General features: G+C 50.4%; 1 long non-coding RNA gene across 1 annotated transcript in view; it reads right to left on the bottom strand.

Annotated features, from left to right (window-relative positions):
* LOC124024364 overlaps positions 1-20,682 on the bottom strand; it is a 40,914-nt gene extending 20,232 nt beyond the window's left edge. The window contains exon 1 of the long non-coding RNA XR_006836976.1: positions 20,243-20,682. This is a non-coding gene — a long non-coding RNA (uncharacterized LOC124024364). The remainder of the gene's footprint in view (positions 1-20,242) is intronic.
* Positions 20,683-22,634: the final 1,952 nt, after the last annotated feature.

A 22,634-nucleotide genomic window follows, 5' to 3' on the forward strand; every position in this document is an offset into this window, starting at 1 on the left:
GCTACCGCTAGCGCCAACCACATCTGTTGTGTATTTAGCATTAGCGGCTACCGCTAGCGCCAACCACAGCGTTAGCAGCTAGGCTAGCGACTCTAGGCTGACTAGGCCTAAAATGGGCATATTTTAACATTGTGTGAACATCACAAGGTTGGCTCTGCCAGCTGCCTTATTAAATGTTTTAGAGTCTATTTGTAAAATTACCCATCTGGCATGCTGTTATTATACTGTACTTTGTTTAAAATGGCTTTGTGTGTGTCCCAAATGACTCTAGTCCCTATGTAGTGCATTACTTTTGACCAGGGCCTATAGGGGGGGAATAGTGGGATGCAGTCTTGTTTTTTCCGATCCAGATACAGGCCTAATAATGTATTTATGTTAAATGGAAGAAAAAATATTTAAAGATGTGAAGTGTTTTCCAACATCACTCAGCTGTGCAGACACACAGACATCTCCAAGCACTACCCCTCCCTCTCCAAGCACTACCCAGACCCCCCCTCCAAACACTACCCAGACCCCTCTCCAAGCACTACCCAGACCCCTCTCCAAGCACTACCCAGACCCCTCTCCAAGCACTACCCAGACCCCCCCTCCAAGCACTACCCAGACCCCCCTCCAAGCACTACCCAGACCCCCCTCCTCCTCCATGCACTACCCAGACCCCTCTGCAAACACTACCCAGACCCCTCTCCAAGCACTACCCAGACCCCTCTCCAAGCACTACCCAGACCCCCCTCCAAGCACTACCCAGACCCCCTCCAAGCACTACCCAGACCCCCTCCTCCTCCAAGCACTACCCAGACCCCTCTGCAAACACTACCCAGACCCCTCTCCAAGCACTACCCAGACCCCTCTCCAAGCACTACCCAGACCCCTCTCCAAGCACTACCCAGACCCCTCTCCAAGTACTACCCAGACCCCTCTCCAAGCACTACCCAGACCCCTCTCCAAGCACTACCCAGACCCCTCTCCAAGCACTACCCAGACCCCCCTCCTCCTCCAAGCACTACCCAGACCCCTCTCCAAGCACTACCCAGACCCCTCTCCAAGCACTACCCAGACCCCTCTCCAAGCACTACCCAGATTCCTCCTCCATGCACTATCCCTTCCCCTCATCCAAGCACTACCCAGATTCCTCCTCCAAGCACTACCCAGACCCCTCCCCCTCCTCCAAGCACTACCCAGACCCCTCCCCCTAGCACTACACAGACCCCTCCCCCTCCCTCCTCCAGCACTACACAGACCCCTCCCCTCCAAGCACTACACAGACCCCTCCCCCCAAGCACTACACAGACCCCTCCCCCTCCAAGCACTACACAGACCCCTCTCCCTCCTCCAAGCACTACCCAGACCCCTCCCCCTAGCACTACCCAGATCCATCCCCCTCCTCCAAGCACTACCCAGATCCCTCCCCCTCCTCCAAGCACTACCCAGACCCCTCCCCCTAGCACTAACCAGATCCCTCCCCTCCTCCAAGCACTACCCCTCCCCCTCCCCCTCCCCTCCCCCTAGCACTACACAGACCCCTCCAAGCACTAGCCAGACCCCTCCCCCTCCAAGCACTAGCCAGACCCCTCCCCCTCCCAGCACTACCCAGACCCCTCCCCTCCAAGCACTACCCAGACCCCTCCCCCTCCTCCATGCACTACCCAGACCCCTCCTCCAAGCACTACACAGACCCCTCCCCCTCCTCTATGAAGGGATGTTCTCTTGATAAGAGTGTGAATTGGACTATTTCCTGTCCTAATGTAACAAGTACTTTTGGGTGTCAGGGAAAATGTGTGGAGTAAAAAGTACATTATTTTCATTAGGAATATAGTGAAATAAAAGTAGTCAAAAATATAAATAGTAAAGTACAAGACACCCCCCCCTAAAAAAATACTTGAAAGTACTTAAGTATTACTTAAGTACTTTCCACCACTGCCAAGTACTACCCAGATGTGCAGACACACAGACCCCTCCCCCAAGATAGCTAGCGATAGCTTCCTACAAGGATCTGTCCGTGTGTGTGTGTGTGTGTGTGTGTGTGTGTGTGTGTGTGTGTGTGTGTGTGTGTGTGTGTGTGTGTGTGTGTGTGTGTGTGTGTGTGTGTGTGTGTGTGTGTGTGTGTGTGTGTGTGTGTGTGTGTGTGTGTGTGTGTGTGTTTCTCTAATCGTCTAGCCTTGGGTTGAGGAAGTTGGGTCGGCCCTGGTCACCTCTGATCCAGGGTGGTCACGGTTATCACTATGTTAATTACTGTTGTTGTAACCACAGATCTCGAGACCAGTTTACCCTTACCACCAGAGGCAAGTCTTTCAAAGAATGAATGGATGGATGAATGAATGGATGAATGGGCAAGTGTCAGTTATGAATCACAGAATATAAGTGTGAATCCCAAATGCCATCTTATTCCCTATACAGTGCACATAGGGCTCTGGACAATAGTACACAGAACAGGGACTGAGGTGCCATTTGGGATACATATTAAGAAGTACACTACTGAGGCCCAGAGGTAAAGGCCTCTGGTTCTAACAGGACGAGGTAAAGGCCTCCGGGTCTGACAGGACGAGGTAAAGGCCTCCGGGTCTAACAGGACGAGGTAAAGGCCTCCGGGTCTGACAGGACGAGGTAAAGGCCTCCGGGTCTGACAGGACGAGGTAAAGGCCTCCGGGTCTGACAGGACGAGGTAAAGGCCTCCGGGTCTGACAGGACGAGGTAAAGGCCTCCGGGTCTGACAGGACGAGGTAAAGGCCTCCGGGTCTGACAGGACGAGGTAAAGGCCTCCGGGTCTGACAGGACGAGGTAACGGCCTCCGGGTCTGACAGGACGAGGTAACGGCCTCCGGGTCTGACAGGACGAGGTAAAGGCCTCCGGTCTGACAGGACGAGGTAAAGGCCTCCGAATGAATGGATGACAGGACGAGGTAAAGGCCTCCGATGACAGGACGAGGTAAAGGCCTCCGGTCTGACAGGACGAGGTAAAATGGCCTCCGGTCTGACAGGACGAGGTAAAGGCCTCCGAATGACAGGACGAGGTAAAGGCCTCCGGTCTGACAGGACGAGGTAAAGGCCTCCGGTCTGACAGGACGAGGTAAAGGCCTCCGGATGACAGGACGAGGTAAAGGCCTCCGGGTCTGACAGGACGAGGTAAAGGCCTCCGGGTCTGACAGGACGAGGTAAAGGCCTCCGGGTCTGACAGGACGAGGTAAAGGCCTCCGGGCCTGACAGGACGAGGTAAAGGCCTCCGGGTCTGACAGGATGAGGTAAAGGCCTCCGGACCTAACAGGACGAGGTAAAGGCCTCCGGACCTAACAGGACGAGGTAAAGGCCTCCGGGCCTGACAGGACGAGGTAAAGGCCTCCGGGTCTAACAGGACGAGGTAAAGGCCTCCGGGTCTAACAGGACGAGGTAAAGGCCTCCGGGTCTGACAGGACGAGGTAAAGGCCTCCGGACCTAACAGGAGGAGGTAAAGGCCTCCGGGCCTGACAGGACAAGGTAAAGGCCTCCGGGTCTAACAGGACGAGGTAAAGGCCTCCGGGTCTGACAGGACGAGGTAAAGGCCTCCGGGTCTGACAGGACGAGGTGAAAGTGTGTCATTACCTTTCTGAGTAACAAACTGCCAATAGAATTGTGTTTTGTGAAGCAAACTGCCAGTAGCATTTTAGGTCAGAGACTATAAAATGTTCGCAATGCGCTCTTTAGCATTTGGTTAGCATTGGGATTTTCCATGTATATTTGCATTGCTAACCTTCGGATTAAAGAGCCTCAGTGGGGTTTCGAAAATCGAACCCCTTGTGTTTTGTATTGGTATTTATTATGAAACCCCATTAGTTACTGTTGCGAATGCAGCAGCTACTCTTCCTGGGGTTTATTATGGATCCCCATTTGTTCCTGTCAAGGCAGCAGCTACTCTTCCTGGGGTTTATTATGGATCCCCATTAGTTCCTGTCAAGGCAGCAGCTACTCTTCCTGGGGTTTATTATGGATCCCCATTAGTTACTGTTGCTAAGGCAGCAGCTACTCTTCCTGGGGTTTATTATGGATCCCCATGAGTTCCTGCACCAAGGCAGCAGCTACTCTTCATGGGGTTTACACACAGTGTAGACTGTGTGTGCTCGCGCGTGCGCGTGTAGACTGTGTGTGCTCGCGCGCGCGCGTGTAGACTGTGTGTGCTCGCGCGCCGGGTCTGTGTGTGCTCGCGCGCGCGCGTAGACTGTGTGTGCTCGGCGCGTAGACTGAAAAGGCCTCCGGGTCTGACAGGACGAGGTAAAGGCCTCCGGGTCTGACAGGACGAGGTAAAGGCCTCCGGGTCTGACAGGACGAGGTAAAGGCCTCCGGGTCTGACAGGACGAGGTAAAGGCCTCCGGGTCTGACAGGACGAGGTAAAGGCCTCCGGGTCTGACAGGACGAGGTAGACGGCCTCCGGGTCTGACAGACGAGGTAACGGCCTCCGGGTCTGACAGGACGAGGTAACGGCCTCCGGTCTGACAGGACGAGGTAACGGCCTCCGGGTCTGACAGGACGAGGTAACGGCCTCCGGGTCTGACAGGACGAGGTAAAGGCCTCCGGTCTGACAGGACTGGTAAAGGACGCAGCGCGCCGGACTGTGGTCTGACAGGACGAGGTAAAGGCCTCCGGGTCTGACAGGACGACTGTGTGGCCTCCGGGTCTGACAGGACTGGTAAAGGCCTCGGGTCTGACAGACTGTGGTAAAGGCCTCCGGGTCTGACAGGACTGAGGTAAAGGCCTCCGGGTCTGAACAGTGTGTGCGAGGTAAAGGCCTCCGGGTCTGACAGGACTGTGTAAAGGCCTCCGGGTCTAGACAGGAGGAGGTAAAGGCCTCCGGGTCTGACAGGATGAGGTAAAGCTCGCCTCCGGGCCTGAACAGACTGAGGTAAAGGCCTCCGGGTCTGACAGGACGAGGTAAAGGCCTCCGGGTCTAACAGGACGAGGTAAAGGCCTCCGGTGTCTCAGGCGCGCGCGTGTAGGGTCTAACAGGACGAGGTAAAGGCCTCCGGGTCTGACAGGACGTGGTAAAGGCCTCCGGTCTGACAGGACGAGGTAGACTGTGCCTCCGGGTCTGACAGGACGAGGTGAAAGTGTGTCGTTACCTTTCTGAGTAACAAACTGCCAATAGAATTATGTTTTGTGAAGCAAACTGCCAGTAGCATTTTAGAGTTACTTGTATAGTTTAGGTCAGAGACTATAGACTGTGTGTGCAATAGACTGTGTGCATTTGGTTAGATTGGGATTTTCCATGTAGACTTTGCATTGCTAGACTGTTGCGCGCGTGGGGACTGTGTGTGCGCATTGTGTTTTGTATTGGTAGACTGTGTGAAACCCCAGACTGTGTGCGCTGCAGCAGACTGTTGCCTGGGGTTTACTATGTGTGCGATTTGTGTGCTGTCAAGCGCGTAGACTGTGTGTCGTAGACTGTGTGCAGCTACTCTTGTGGGGTTTATTATGGATCCCCATTAGACTGTTGCTGTCAAGGCAGCAGCTACTCTTCCTGGGGTTTATTATGGATCCCCATTAGTTCTGTGTGCTAAGGCAGCAGCTACTCTTCCTGGGGTTTATTAGACTGGATCCCCATTAGACTGTGTGCTCAAGGCAGCAGCTAGACTTCCTGGGACTGTTTATTATGGATCGCGTGTTAGACTGTGTGCTAGACTGTGTGTGCTGCAGCTACTCTTCATGACTGGTGTTTCGCGCGCAGTGTAGACTGTGTGTGCTCGCGCGCGTGTAGACTGTGTGTGCTCGCGCGCGCGCGCGTGTAGACTGTGTGTGCTGCGCGCGCGCGTGTAGACTGTGTGTGCTCGCGCGCGCGTGTAGACTGTGTGTGCTCGCGCGCGCGTGTAGACTGTGTGTGCTGCGCGCGTAGACTGTGTGTGCGCGCGTGCAGACTGTGTGTGCTCGCGCGCGCGCGTAGACTGTGTGCGCTCGCGCGCGTAGACTGTGTGCGCTGCAGTGTGTGCTCGCGCGCGCGTGTAGACTGTGTGTGCTCGCGCGCGCGTAGACTGTGTGTGCTGCGCGCATGTAGACTGTGTGTGCTCGCGCGTGTAGACTGTGTGTGCTCGCGCGCGTGGACTGTGTGTGCTGCGCGCGCGTAGACTGTGTGTGCGCGCGCGTAGACTGTGTGTGCGCGCGCGCGTAGACTGTGTGTGCTCGCGCGCGCGCGTGTAGACTGTGTGCGCTGCGCGCGTGTAGACTGTGTGCGCTCGCGCGCGTAGACTGTGTGCGCGCGTAGACTGTGTGCGCGCGTAGACTGTGTGTGCGCGCGCGCGTGTGCTGTGTGCTGCGACGCGCGTAGACTGTGTGTGCTGCGCGCGCAGACTGTGTGTGCGCGCGTGTAGACTGTGTGTGCGCGCGCGTGTAGACTGTGTGTGACTGTGTGTGCGCGCGCGTGTAGACTGTGTGTGCTGCGCGCGCGTAGACTGTGTGTGCGCGCGCGTGTAGACTGTGTGTGCGCGCGTGTAGACTGTGTGTGCTCGCGCGTGTAGACTGTGTGTGCGCGCGCGTGTAGACTGTGTGTGCGCGCGTGTAGACTGTGTGTGCGCGCGTGTAGACTGTGTGTGCGCGCGCGCGTAGACTGTGTGTGCGCGCGCGTGTAGACTGTGTGTGCGCGCGCGTAGACTGTGTGTGCTGCGCGCGCGTAGACTGTGTGTGCTGCGTGACTGTGTGTGCGACTGTGACTGTGTGTGCGCGCGTGTAGACTGTGTGTGCACGGTGACTGTGTGTGCACGCGCGCAGACTGTGTGTGCTGTGACTGTGTGTGCACGCGCGCGTAGACTGTGTGTGCTGGTGCGCTGTGTGTGCACGCGCGCGTAGACTGTGTGTGCTGGCGCGCGCGTAGACTGTGTGTGCTGGCGCGCGTGTAGACTGTGTGTGCTGGCGTGCGCGTAGACTGTGTGTGCTCATAAGTAATAATGAACTTGCCATGTCAATAATGTTCATTGAGACAGACAGACAGACAGACAGACAGACAGACAGACAGACAGACAGACAGACAGACAGACAGACAGACAGACAGACAGACAGACAGACAGACAGACAGACAGACAGACAGACAGACAGACAGACAGACAGAGACAGACAGACAGACAGACAGACAGACAGACAGAGACAGACAGACAGACAGACAGACAGACAGAGAGACAGACAGACAGACAGACAGACAGACAGACAGACAGACAGACAGATAGACAGAGATGAGACATTGACATTAAAGACAGACAGACAGACAGACAGACAGACAGACAGACAGACAGACAGACAGACAGACAGACAGACAGACAGACAGACAGACAGACAGACAGACAGACAGACAGACAGACAGACAGACAGACAGACAGACAGACAGACAGACAGACAGACAGACAGACAGACAGACAGACAGACAGACAGACAGACAGACAGACAGACAGACAGACAGACAGACAGACAGACAGACAGACAGACAGACAGACAGACAGACAGACAGACAGACAGACAGACAGACAGACAGACAGACAGACAGACAGACAGACAGACAGACAGACAGACAGACAGACAGACAGACAGACAGACAGACAGACAGACAGACAGACAGACAGACAGACAGACAGACAGACAGACAGACAGACAGACAGACAGACAGACAGACAGACAGACAGACAGACAGACAGACAGACAGACAGACAGACAGACAGACAGACAGACAGTTGACAGACAGACAGACAGACAGACAGACAGACAGACAGACAGACAGACAGACAGACAGACAGACAGACAGACAGACAGACAGACAGACAGACAGACAGACAGACAGACAGACAGACAGACAGACAGACAGACAGACAGACAGACAGACAGACAGACAGACAGACAGACAGACAGACAGACAGACAGACGAGACATTGAGGATTATAATAAATACTGCTTTGATGTCATAATGAGCCAAACACCCGTGAGTCCAAAATGTCCACGACACGGCATCACACCCTGGGTTGTTCTGAACAGAATGAGTCACACCCTGGGTTGTTCTGAACAGAATGAGTCACACCCTGGGTTGTTCTGAACAGAATGAGTCACACCCTGGGTTGTTCTGAACAGAATGAGCCACACCCTGGGTTGTTCTGAACAGAATGAGCCACACCCTGGGTTGTTCTGAACAGAATGAGTCACACCCTGGGTTGTTCTGAACAGAATGAGCCACACCCTGGGTTGTTCTGAACAAACAAGCCACACCCTGTTTTGTTCTGAACAGAATTTATTTATTTTATTTTATCTTTATTTAACAGGCAATCAGTTAAGAACAAATTCTTATTTTCAACGAACAGGAACAGTGGGGTCAACTGCCTGTTCAGGTTTGTTCTGTCAGAATGAGGTTTGAACTTGCAACCTTCTTACAGAATGAGTCCCCTGGGCTCTTCTGACCACTGAGGCTACCCCACCGTTGTTCTGAACAGAATGAGGCTACACCCTGCCGCCTGTTCTGAACCAATGAGGCACACCCTGGGTTGTTCTGAACAGAATGAGACACCCTGGGTTGTTCATTGTAAGAATGTATTTAATAACTTAGCTTGTCATGTTGGCAAAAATGAGTCCAACCCATCTGAACCAGAATATGATTTATAAATGGGTTGTTTTGAAAACTGGAGACACCAGTTAGTCCCCTCACTGAAACCCAGTCTGTTAGTCCCCTCACTGAGTCACAGGCCACTTGGAGACACCAGGTCCTCTCACTGAAACCCACAGTCTGGAGAGGTGTGTGAGGCCACTTGAGACACCAGTTAGTCCCCCTCACTGAAAACCAGTCTGGGAGGTGTTCTGAACAGAATGAGTCCTCTCACTGAAACCCAGTCTGGAGAGGTGTCTGAACAGACACCAGAGTCCTCTCACTGAAACCCACAGTCTGGAGAGGTTGTTCTGAACACCAGTTAACTGAAACCCACAGTCTGGAGAGGTGTGTGAGGCCACTTGGAACACCAGTTAGTCCCCTCACTGACCCACAGTCTGGAGAGGTTGTTCTTGGAGACACCAGTTAGTCCTCTCACTGAAACCCACAGTCTGGAGTGTGTTCTGAACACCATTAGTCCTCTCACTGAAACCCACAGTCTGGAGAGGTGTTGAGGCCACTGGAACACAGTTAGTCCCCTCACTGAAACCCACAGTCTGGAGAGGTGTGTGAGGCCACATGGAGACACCAGTTAGTCCCCTCACTGAAACCCAGTCTGGAGAGGTGTGAGGCCACTTGGAGACACCAGTTAGTCCTCTCACTGAAACCCACAGTCTGGAGAGGTGTGTGAGGCCACTTGGAGACACCAGTTAGTCCCTCACTGAAACCCAGTCTGGAGAGGTGTGTGAGGCCACTTGGAGACACCAGTTAGTCCTCTCACTGAAACCCACAGTCTGGAGAGGTGTGTGAGGCCACTTGGACACACCAGTTAGTCCCCTCACTGAAACCCACAGTCTGGAACAGGTTTAGGCCATTTAGACACCAGTTAGTCCTCTACTGAACCCAGTCTGGAGAGTGTGTGAGGCCACTTGAGACACCAGTTAGTCCTTCACTGAAACCCACAGTCTGGAGAGGTGTGTGAGGCCACTTGGAGACACCAGTTAGTCCTCTCACTGAAACCCACAGTCTGGAGAGGTTGTGAGGCCTCTTGAGACACCAGTTAGTCCTCTCACTGAAACCCACAGTCTGGAGAGGTGTGTGAGGCCTCTAGACACCAGTTAGTCCTCTCACTGAAACCCACAGTCTGGAGAGGTGTGTGAGGCCTCTTGGAGACACCAGTTAGTCCCCTCACTGAAACCCACAGTCTGGAGAGGTGTGGGGCCACTTGGAGACACCAGTTAGTCCTCTCACTGAAACCCAGTCTGGAGAGGTGTGTGAGGCCACTTGGAGACACCAGTTAGTCCTCTCACTGAAACCCACAGTCTGGAGAGGTGTGTGAGGCCACTTGGAGACACCAGTTAGTCCCCTCACTGAAACCCACAGTCTGGAGAGGTGTGTGAGGCCACTTGGAGACACCAGTTAGTCCCATCTGAAACCCAGTCTGGAGAGGTGTGTGAGGCCACTTGGAGACACCAGTTAGTCCCTCACTGAAACCCTGAAACCCAGTTAGTCCCCTCACTGTCTGGAGAGGTGTGTGAGGCCACTTGGAGACACCAGTTAGTCCCCTCACTGAAACCCACAGTCTGGAGAGGTGTGTGAGGCCACTTGGAGACACCAGTTAGTCCCCTCACTGAAACCCACAGTCTGGAGAGGTGTGTGAGGCCACTTGGAGACACCAGTTAGTCCTCTCACTGAAACCCAGTCTGGAGAGGTGTGTGAGGCCACTTGGAGACACCAGTTAGTCCTCTCACTGAAACCCACAGTCTGGAGAGGTGTGTGAGGCCACTTGGAGACACCAGTTAGTCCTCTCACTGAAACCCAGTCTGGAGAGGTGTGTGAGGCCACTTGGAGACACCAGTTAGTCCTCTCACTGAAACCCACAGTCTGGAGAGGTGTGTGAGGCCACTTGGAGACACCAGTTAGTCCTCTCACTAAAACCCAGTCTGGAGAGGTGTGTGAGGCCACTTGGAGACACCAGTTAGTCCTCTCACTGAAACCCACAGTCTGGAGAGGTGTGTGAGGCCACTTGGAGACACCAGTTAGTCCTCTCACTGAAACCCACAGTCTGGAGAGGTGTGTGAGGCCACTTGGAGACACCAGTTAGTCCTCTCACTGAAACCCAGTCTGGAGAGGTGTGTGAGGCCACTTGGAGACACCAGTTAGTCCTCTCACTGAAACACACAGTCTGGAGAGGTGTGTGAGGCCACTTGGAGACACCAGTTAGTCCTCTCACTGAAACACACAGTCTGGAGAGGTGTGTGAGGCCACTTGGAGACACCAGTTAGTCCTCTCACTGAAACCCAGTCTGGAGAGGTGTGCGAGGCCACATGGAGACACCAGTTAGTCCTCTCACTGAAACCCAGTCTGGAGAGGTGTGCGAGGCCACATGGAGACACCAGTTAGTCCTCTCACTGAAACACACAGTCTGGAGAGGTGTGTGAGGCCACTTGGAGACACCAGTTAGTCCTCTCACTGAAACCCAGTCTGGAGAGGTGTGTGAGGCCACTTGGAGACACCAGTTAGTCCTCTCACTGAAACCCAGTCTGGAGAGGTGTGTGAGGCCACTTGGAGACACCAGTTAGTCCTCTCACTGAAACCCACAGTCTGGAGAGGTGTGTGAGGCCACATGGAGACACCAGTTAGTCCTCTCACTGAAACCCAGTCTGGAGAGGTGTGTGAGGCCACTTGGAGACACCAGTTAGTCCTCTCACTGAAACCCAGTCTGGAGAGGTGTGTGAGGCCACTTGGAGACACCAGTTAGTCCTCTCACTGAAACCCAGTCTGGAGAGGTGTGTGAGGCCACTTGGAGACACCAGTTAGTCCTCTCACTGAAACCCAGTCTGGAGAGGTGTGTGAGGCCACTTGGAGACACCAGTTAGTCCTCTCACTGAAACCCAGTCTGGAGAGGTGTGTGAGGCCACTTGGAGACACCAGTTAGTCCTCTCACTGAAACCCAGTCTGGAGAGGTGTGTGAGGCCACATGGAGACACCAGTTAGTCCTCTCACTGAAACCCAGTCTGGAGAGGTGTGTGAGGCCACATGGAGACACCAGTTAGTCCTCTCACTGAAACCCAGTCTGGAGAGGTGTGTGAGGCCACTTGGAGACACCAGTTAGTCCTCTCACTGAAACCCAGTCTGGAGAGGTGTGTGAGGCCACATGGAGACACCAGTTAGTCCTCTCACTGAAACCCAGTCTGGAGAGGTGTGTGAGGCCACATGGAGACACCAGTTAGTCCTCTCACTGAAACCCAGTCTGGAGAGGTGTGTGAGGCCACATGGAGACACCAGTTAGTCCTCTCACTGAAACCCAGTCTGGAGAGGTGTGTGAGGCCACATGGAGACACCAGTTAGTCCTCTCACTGAAACCCAGTCTGGAGAGGTGTGTGAGGCCACTTGGAGACACCAGTTAGTCCTCTCACTGAAACCCACAGTCTGGAGAGGTGTGTGAGGCCACATGGAGACACCAGTTAGTCCTCTCACTGAAACCCAGTCTGGAGAGGTGTGTGAGGCCACATGGAGACACCAGTTAGTCCTCTCACTGAAACCCAGTCTGGAGAGGTGTGTGAGGCCACATGGAGACACCAGTTAGTCCTCTCACTGAAACCCAGTCTGGAGAGGTGTGTGAGGCCACTTGGAGACACCAGTTAGTCCTCTCACTGAAACCCAGTCTGGAGAGGTGTGTGAGGCCACATGGAGACACCAGTTAGTCCTCTCACTGAAACCCAGTCTGGAGAGGTGTGTGAGGCCACATGGAGACACCAGTTAGTCCTCTCACTGAAACCCAGTCTGGAGAGGTGTGTGAGGCCACTTGGAGACACCAGTTAGTCCTCTCACTGAAACCCACAGTCTGGAGAGGTGTGTGAGGCCACTTGGAGACACCAGTTAGTCCTCTCACTGAAACCCAGTCTGGAGAGGTGTGTGAGGCCACTTGGAGACACCAGTTAGTCCTCTCACTGAAACCCACAGTCTGGAGAGGTGTGTGAGGCCACATGGAGACACCAGTTAGTCCTCTCACTGAAACCCAGTCTGGAGAGGTGTGTGAGGCCACTTGGAGACACCAGTTAGTCCTCTCACTGAAACCCAGTCTGGAGGTGTGTGAGGCCACATGGAGACACCAGTTAGTCCTCTCACTGAAACCCAGTCTGGAGAGGTGTGTGAGGCCACATGGAGACACCAGTTAGTCCTCTCACTGAAACCCAGTCTGGAGAGGTGTGTGAGGCCACATGGAGACACCAGTTAGTCCTCTCACTGAAACCCAGTCTGGAGAGGTGTGTGAGGCCACTTGGAGACACCAGTTAGTCCTCTCACTGAAACCCAGTCTGGAGAGGTGTGTGAGGCCACTGGAGACACCAGTTAGTCCTCTCACTGAAACCCACAGTCTGGAGAGGTGTGTGAGGCCACATGGAGACACCAGTTAGTCCTCTCACTGAAACCCAGTCTGGAGAGGTGTGTGAGGCCACATGGAGACACCAGTTAGTCCTCTCACTGAAACCCAGTCTGGAGAGGTGTGTGAGGCCACATGGAGACACCAGTTAGTCCTCTCACTGAAACCCAGTCTGGAGAGGTGTGTGAGGCCACATGGAGACACCAGTTAGTCCTCTCACTGAAACCCAGTCTGGAGAGGTGTGTGAGGCCACTTGGAGACACCAGTTAGTCCTCTCACTGAAACCCAGTCTGGAGAGGTGTGTGAGGCCACTTGGAGACACCAGTTAGTCCTCTCACTGAAACCCAGTCTGGAGAGGTGTGTGAGGCCACTTGGAGACACCAGTTAGTCCTCTCACTGAAACCCAGTCTGGAGAGGTGTGTGAGGCCACATGGAGACACCAGTTAGTCCTCTCACTGAAACCCAGTCTGGAGAGGTGTGTGAGGCCACTTGGAGACACCAGTTAGTCCTCTCACTGAAACCCAGTCTGGAGAGGTGTGTGAGGCCACTTGGAGACACCAGTTAGTCCCTCACTGAAACCCAGTCTGGAGAGGTGTGTGAGGCCACATGGAGACACCAGTTAGTCCCCTCACTGAAACCCAGTCTGGAGAGGTGTGTGAGGCCACTTGGAGACACCAGTTAGTCCTCTCACTGAAACCCAGTCTGGAGAGGTGTGTGAGGCCACATGGAGACACCAGTTAGTCCTCTCACTGAAACCCAGTCTGGAGAGGTGTGTGAGGCCACTTGGAGACACCAGTTAGTCCTCTCACTGAAACCCAGTCTGGAGAGGTGTGTGAGGCCACATGGAGACACCAGTTAGTCCTCTCACTGAAACCCAGTCTGGAGAGGTGTGTGAGGCCACTTGGAGACACCAGTTAGTCCTCTCACTGAAACCCAGTCTGGAGAGGTGTGTGAGGCCACTTGGAGACGCCAGTTAGTCCTCTCACTGAAACCCAGTCTGGAGAGGTGTGTGAGGCCACATGGAGACACCAGTTAGTCCTCTCACTGAAACCCAGTCTGGAGGTGTGTGAGGCCACTTGGAGACACCAGTTAGTCCTCTCACTGAAACCCAGTCTGGAGAGGTGTGTGAGGCCACATGGAGACACCAGTTAGTCCTCTCACTGAAACCCAGTCTGGAGAGGTGTGTGAGGCCACTTGGAGACACCAGTTAGTCCTCTCACTGAAACCCAGTCTGGAGAGGTGTGTGAGGCCACATGGAGACACCAGTTAGTCCTCTCACTGAAACCCAGTCTGGAGAGGTGTGTGAGGCCACTTGGAGACACCAGTTAGTCCTCTCACTGAAACCCAGTCTGGAGAGGTGTGTGAGGCCACTTGGAGACACCAGTTAGTCCTCTCACTGAAACCCAGTCTGGAGAGGTGTGTGAGGCCACTTGGAGACACCAGTTAGTCCTCTCACTGAAACCCAGTCTGGAGAGGTGTGTGAGGCCACTTGGAGACACCAGTTAGTCCTCTCACTGAAACCCAGTCTGGAGAGGTGTGTGAGGCCACTTGGAGACACCAGTTAGTCCCCTCACTGAAACCCAGTCTGGAGAGGTGTGTGAGGCCACATGGAGACACCAGTTAGTCCCCTCACTGAACCCCAGTCTGGAGAGGTGTGTGAGGCCACATGGAGACACCAGTTAGTCCTCTCACTGAAACCCACAGTCTGGAGAGGTGTGTGAGGCCACATGGAGACACCAGTTAGTCCTCTCACTGAAACCCAGTCTGGAGAGGTGTGTGAGGCCACTTGGAGACACCAGTTAGTCCTCTCACTGAAACCCAGTCTGGAGAGGTGTGTGAGGCCACTTGGAGACACCAGTTAGTCCCCTCACTGAAACCCAGTCTGGAGAGGTGTGTGAGGCCACTTGGAGACACCAGTTAGTCCTCTCACTGAAACCCAGTCTGGAGAGGTGTGTGAGGCCACATGGAGACACCAGTTAGTCCTCTCACTGAAACCCAGTCTGGAGAGGTGTGTGAGGCCACATGGAGACACCAGTTAGTCCTCTCACTGAAACCCAGTCTGGAGAGGTGTGTGAGGCCACTTGGAGACACCAGTTAGTCCTCTCACTGAAACCCAGTCTGGAGAGGTGTGCGAGGCCACTTGGAGACACCAGTTAGTCCTCTCACTGAAACACACAGTCTGGAGAGGTGTGTGAGGCCACTTGGAGACACCAGTTAGTCCTCTCACTGAAACCCAGTCTGGAGAGGTGTGTGAGGCCACTTGGAGACACCAGTTAGTCCTCTCACTGAAACCCAGTCTGGAGAGGTGTGCGAGGCCACATGGAGACACCAGTTAGTCCTCTCACTGAAACCCAGTCTGGAGAGGTGTGCGAGGCCACATGGAGACACCAGTTAGTCCTCTCACTGAAACACACAGTCTGGAGAGGTGTGTGAGGCCACTTGGAGACACCAGTTAGTCCTCTCACTGAAACCCAGTCTGGAGAGGTGTGTGAGGCCACATGGAGACACCAGTTAGTCCTCTCACTGAAACCCAGTCTGGAGAGGTGTGTGAGGCCACATGGAGACACCAGTTAGTCCTCTCACTGAAACCCAGTCTGGAGAGGTGTGTGAGGCCACATGGAGACACCAGTTAGTCCTCTCACTGAAACCCAGTCTGGAGAGGTGTGTGAGGCCACTTGGAGACACCAGTTAGTCCTCTCACTGAAACCCAGTCTGGAGAGGTGTGTGAGGCCACATGGAGACACCAGTTAGTCCTCTCACTGAAACCCAGTCTGGAGAGGTGTGTGAGGCCACATGGAGACACCAGTTAGTCCTCTCACTGAAACCCAGTCTGGAGAGGTGTGTGAGGCCACATGGAGACACCAGTTAGTCCTCTCACTGAAACCCAGTCTGGAGAGGTGTGTGAGGCCACATGGAGACACCAGTTAGTCCTCTCACTGAAACCCAGTCTGGAGAGGTGTGTGAGGCCACTTGGAGACACCAGTTAGTCCTCTCACTGAAACCCAGTCTGGAGAGGTGTGTGAGGCCACATGGAGACACCAGTTAGTCCTCTCACTGAAACCCAGTCTGGAGAGGTGTGTGAGGCCACATGGAGACACCAGTTAGTCCTCTCACTGAAACCCAGTCTGGAGAGGTGTGTGAGGCCACATGGAGACACCAGTTAGTCCTCTCACTGAAACCCAGTCTGGAGAGGTGTGTGAGGCCACTTGGAGACACCAGTTAGTCCTCTCACTCACGTGGATGTTGATGACGGCAGCCCTCCTCTCCGATTGGTCGAGGTTAAATGTGGAAGACACATGTCAGTTGTACAACTGACTAGGAATCCCCCCTTTTCCCATTGTTTTTATATTGCACCCCCCCCCTCCCCTCATTCTCCAGGAACATTCTCACCTTACTGAATATAACAAGTATTTTTCCTATTTCGTTATCAACAAACGCAGTGAAAAGTACAGTCAATGTAAAAATGCACATTAAATCAACAGTGTGATGTTTGGATGCAGTCTTGTATCAGGTGAACTGTTGGTGTACTAAACGTTGCTCTAATAATGGTCCTATAATCTCTAAAGCAGTTCCCTTTCTACTCCGACCGGGTTTATGCCTTTTCATATTTCTTCTGTTAATTAAAAAACATTTCAATTTAGCTCTATCCACATTAGGCCAATTCCCAGGAGCGTGAAAGGAGGCAATAGACATGTTTTTTTTTTTTTGCAGGGCCCGTGTGTGAACGCAACAAGATCTCACCGCTTGACTTCAGATTCTGACGTGGATTGTGGACTGACGTGGACTAGGTAAACATAGCGCGAAAGTTCTGTATTTCCGGCTTGCAGAGCGTAACTTGATAGAATTCAGTGTATTATGATAAACATTTATCTCAGGAAGCCACACACACACACACACACACACACACACACACACACACACACACACACACACACACACACACACACACACACACACACACACACACACACACACACACACACACACACACACACACACACACACACACACACACACACACACACACACACACACACACAGGTCAAATCAAAGATGATTAGTCTTGTACCACATTCTGACGTCAGCTGTCCAAATGTTGTTTTACAATGTTGCACTTCTGTCTATGAAAATCTGCCGTTGCCAATTATCAAACCATGCCGCACACGTGATAAGAAACCATATTTATTAAATGTAACACACCCCCCCCCCTCCAACAGAAGATACAATGTAGCTTTAGTTCCTTCTCCCCTCACCGCTGTCCTGAGAACAAACTAACGACATCCTCTCTGTCCATCTTATAACCATATCCTCTACAACCAGGGGATATTCAACTCTTACCCGACGAGAGCGTTTCCCAAAGTCCGTGCACGTTCTGTTGTTGTTGTTGCTCTAAAACTACACAACTGATTCAAAGTATCAAAGCCGGATGGTTAGTTAACTATTTGATTCCGCTGTGTAATGTTAGGGCACAAAAACAAAAAACGTGAACAGACTTCGGATAACCCGGGGTCTGCTGGTTCTGTTTCACCTGATCATTAATTTCACCCACCTGGTGTCCCAGGTCTAAAATCAGTCCCTAATTAGAGGGGAACATAATAAATACTTATTTTTTTAAAGCATTGAAACTGGTTTCGAGTTACAGAGATGTATTTAGCCGGGGTCCACTAGGATAAAAAACACATCTCTTATTTTCTCTCTTCAATCAAACCTGACGACAACAAAAAAAAGACAGCCAGACAGAACGGCATCCCATCGACCACTTGTGTTATTAGTCCGATATGTTTCGCAGTGGTCCTCAGGCCTGCGGCTTGAGTTGTGCCCCTTCCCCACGTCAACGGCACACACGCGGGGGTCCACTGTGTGCGGGTTGACCGCGTCCGCTTTACCCAGGCCGGAGAAAGACCCAGAGCTCCCGGTCTCCGTCTAGGGGAAAACACACACACGGAGCGTGTCCCCTTCTCTTTGGCAGGGTGGCAAATGCAGTCGCTTTAATATATCTGCGTCAAATAATGTGACACACATTTGAACCGCCAAGCAGGCATAAGATCCAGCGAAAGCCATTTGTTAAATATCGCTAACGTATCAAGTCGATACGCCTGTTATATCAGGCAATGGAATTGGAAACAGGCTGCTACAGGATATTCCAACACTGTGTAGCCTATACTACCAACACTGTGTAGCCTATACTACCAACACTGTGTAGCCTATACTACCGACACGGTGTAGCCTATACTACCAACACTGTGTAGCCTATACTACCAACACCGTGTAGCCTATACTACCGACACCGTGTAGCCTATACACGGTGTAGCCTATACTACCGACACTGTGTAGCCTATACTACCGACACTGTGTAGCCTATACTACCGACACTGTGTAGCCTATACTACCGACACTGTGTAGCCTATACTACCGACACTGTGTAGCCTATACTACCGACACTGTGTAGCCTATACTACCAACACTGTGTAGCCTATACTACCAACACCGTGTAGCCTATACTACCAACACTGTGTAGCCTATACTACCAACACTGTGTAGCCTATACTACCACACTGTGTAGCCTATACTACCAACACTGTGTAGCCTATACTACCGACACTAGCCTATACTACCAACACTGTGTAGCCTATACTACCAACACTGTGTAGCCTATACTACCGACACTGTGTAGCCTATACTACCAACACGGTGTAGCCTATACTACCGACACGGTGTGTAGCCTATACTACCGACACGGTGTAGCCTATACTACCGACACGGTGTAGCCTATACTACCGACACGGTGTAGCCTATACTACCGACACGGTGTAGCCTATACTACCGACACGGTGTAGCCTATACTACCGACACGGTGTAGCCTATACTACCAACACTGTGTAGCCTATACTACCGACACTGTGTAGCCTATACTACCAACACCGTGTAGCCTATACTACCGACACGGTGTAGCCTATACTACCAACACTGTGTAGCCTATACTACCAACACCGTGTAGCCTATACTACCGACACGGTGTAGCCTATACTACCGACACGGTGTAGCCTATACTACCAACACTGTGTAGCCTATACTACCGACACGGTGTAGCCTATACTACCGACACGGTGTAGCCTATACTACCAACACCGTGTAGCCTATACACCGTGTAGCCTATACTACCGACACGGTGTAGCCTATACTACCCTATACTACCGACACTGTGTAGCCTATACTACCGACACTGTGTAGCCTATACTACCGACACTGTGCCTATACTACCAACACGCCTATACTACCAACACGTGTAGCCTATACTACCGCACTGTGTAGCCTATACTACCAACACTGTGTAGCCTATACTACCAACACTGTGTAGCCTATACTACCAACACTGTGTAGCCTATACTACCGACACTGTGTAGCCTATACTACAGACACTGTGTAGCCTATACTACCAACACTGTGTAGCCTATACTACAGACACTGTGTAGCCTATACTACCAAGAAGTCGCTCTGGATAAGAGCGTCTGCTAAATGACTTAAATGTAATGTAATGTAACACTGTGTAGCCTATACTACCAACACTGTGTAGCCTATACTACCGACACTGTGTAGCCTATACTACCGACACTGTGTAGCCTATACTACCAACACTGTGTAGCCTATACTACCAACACTGTGTAGCCTATACTACCGACACTGTGTAGCCTATACTACCAACACTGTGTAGCCTATACTACCGACACTGTGTAGCCTATATTACCAACACGGTCCACTGGTGCTACGAGCCTACGGTCATATCAACCTATCCAATGATATGTTGCTACTACTACTACAGTAACCTACCGCCATAATCAACCTTTTCCGTTCAGATAAGTCATTAGAAACACGAATCCCAATATCAGACAGTGATATAGTCTAATCGATCATCGTTTATTATCGACGCTGCGAAACTCAACCCGATCGGTGTATCGATCAGGCCTGGATATTTGCTGTATATTATGTGACTAGAGAGTTACAATGCTTAACAAAGTAGGTAGGCTACCATTTAACACAACGCTATATGTTCCCCCTTATAGTGAGCCAGTCAAGACGATGGGAAAACCACTGCGTAGGGAGAGAAATAGATCTAGAGAGAGAAAAGAGAGGGAGATCTGTGCAGGACACAAGCGATTGCCCCCCCCCAAAAAAGAGCCTTGCTTTGTTATGATTATCCCCCCTTTCTCCCTCTCTCTCTCCCTCACATGCCCCCCCAGCCCCCCAATATGTTAACCATGTCATGTCGTCGTTTCAGTGCAGGCTTACCTTCTCTCGCCTTCAGCAGCACCGTGTTGGCGACTATATTCTCTATCTCCATGGTAGTGGTCAGTAAGTGTAAGATCCGTCTCCCATACAGACTAGGCAATACATTTCACTTCAACTGAAAAAGATGAAGGTAGCGGGGCACCGATGATGATGATGATGATGGTGAATTCTGCAGCTGGCGCATAGCCTTCGCTTGCTCTCCAAGTTCGGCGGGTTACCAGGTGTTTGGGCTTTTTGCAATCGTGGTTGGCTACGAGTTCGCCGACTCCATTCGTTTGATGTTTTCGGCACAAAAAAAAACCTCTTCACCTTTTAGGCTAAACAACGACGGCTACTATTGTAGTTAAAGCTATAACGCTTGTTAGCATTCAAAGCCTCTCTCCTGCCTTCGTTTAATTTCCCTTCCTGCTCGGCTCTCAGCTTCGTTCGTTCCCTCCCCTCCCCAGAGGCGTCATGCACATAGGGGCCACAGGGGCACTTGCCCCCTCATATTTTGTCTTGTATTTTTATTTTTTTATTAAGTATTTATTTTGTTGTTTCTCTGTAATACTACTAGCCACCTACATATGTAGGATTTTAATTTGAGCCAGTTTGCTACAGCATGAAAATAATCCTGCAGCAATAGGACATGTGGATTATAATTAATAAAAACTGTTTGTGGGGATTGATACATTTTTCGTAATGGAAATTACATACTTCAGAAGGCTTTTAAAACCTTAAATACATTACAAGGTTAACCTTTATTGCTTTGCAGGAAATTCCTCCTGCAATTAAGATCCTACATCTGTAGGCAATTGTATGAAGTTGGCTTTAGCTAGCACAGATAGGTTCCCAATCTTCCCAACCATAAAGACATTTCAGGCTATCAATCAATCAATCGATTAAATGTATTTATAAAGCCCTATTTACATCAGTCGATGTCACAAAGTGCTATACAGAAACCCAGCCTAAAAACCCCCAAAACAGCAAGCAAGCTAGAGAAGCTATCTTGTCTAACTATCTTAGATGGCATGCCTGCTGGCAAGGTTGGTAGGGTTTAGAAAAGCAAGAAATAACTAAATGTACTGATAAGACTCACATTCCTTTCAATCTTTTATCCAGATTTTAGCAGAGATACAGAGAAGCATATTTAATTTATATATATATATTTATTATTTATTATTTATTTATATATTATATATTTATTATATTATTATTTATTATTTATTTATATATTATAATTTATTTATATATTATATTATTATTTATTTATATATTATATTATTATTTATTATTTATTAATATATTATATTATTATTATTTATTTATATATTATAATGTATTTATATATTATATTATTATTTATTTATATATTATAATTTATTTATATATTATATTATTATGTATTATTTATTTATATATTATATTATTATTTATTATTTATTTATATATAATTTATATATTATATTATTATTTATTATTTATTTATATATTATATTATTATTTATTATTTATATATATATTATTTATTATTTGTATATTATATATATTTTTATTATATTATTATTTATTTATATATTATAATTTATTTATATATTATATTATTATTTATTATTTATTTATATATGATTTATTATTTATATATTATATTATTTATTATTTATTTATATATTATAATTTATTTATATATTATATTATTATTATTATATTTGTTTTTTCTTTTTAAATAACCTCCATTCAGGAGAATGTAGACAGCTCAAGATATGCATACAAATAATCTTGTTTTTTTTTTACAAAGAATTAAGCATAATGATTATGGCTCTAGATTGCAAGACAAGGTGGTTTAAGGTGTTTGACAAATGAAAAATTCTCCAACTTTCAGATGAGGGGGGAGCACCACTCGGTCCACCCCCAGCCATCCTCACGTACTGTACTTTGTGCCCCCTCGGATGTTTGGGGTGCACGACGCCCCTGTCCCTTCCCTCACTCTCTCTCTCTGTCTGTCACCTCCCCCTTTGCCTCCTAGTGAGTGAGTAGGTGGGGTCGTTTTACTACTGACACAGGTCACAGTTCTGTGCACCCCAATACGCAAAACACACAGACTGACGTGAGGTCTACACAACGTTTATTATCTGACCTCCCATAATGACACAAAAGACACTCATTTAAAAACAGATCCAATTTTGAACACGCAAATCATTGGAAATTGAAACCATTGTATGGAATGTGGTGTGTGTGTGTGTGTGTGTGTGTGTGTGTGTGTGTGTGTGTGTGTGTGTGTGTGTGTGTGTGTGTGTGTGTGTGTGTGTGTGTGTGTGTGTGTGTGTGTGTGTGTGTGTGTGTGTGTGTGTGTGTGTGTGTGTATCAGTGGCATGTTGTCAGTCGGCCTCATCCGGTCTCTAGTCCAGGAAGC

The sequence above is a fragment of the Oncorhynchus gorbuscha genome, unplaced genomic scaffold, assembly GCF_021184085.1.
Source record: "Oncorhynchus gorbuscha isolate QuinsamMale2020 ecotype Even-year unplaced genomic scaffold, OgorEven_v1.0 Un_scaffold_1836, whole genome shotgun sequence".
NCBI classification, from domain to species: domain Eukaryota; kingdom Metazoa; phylum Chordata; class Actinopteri; order Salmoniformes; family Salmonidae; genus Oncorhynchus; species Oncorhynchus gorbuscha.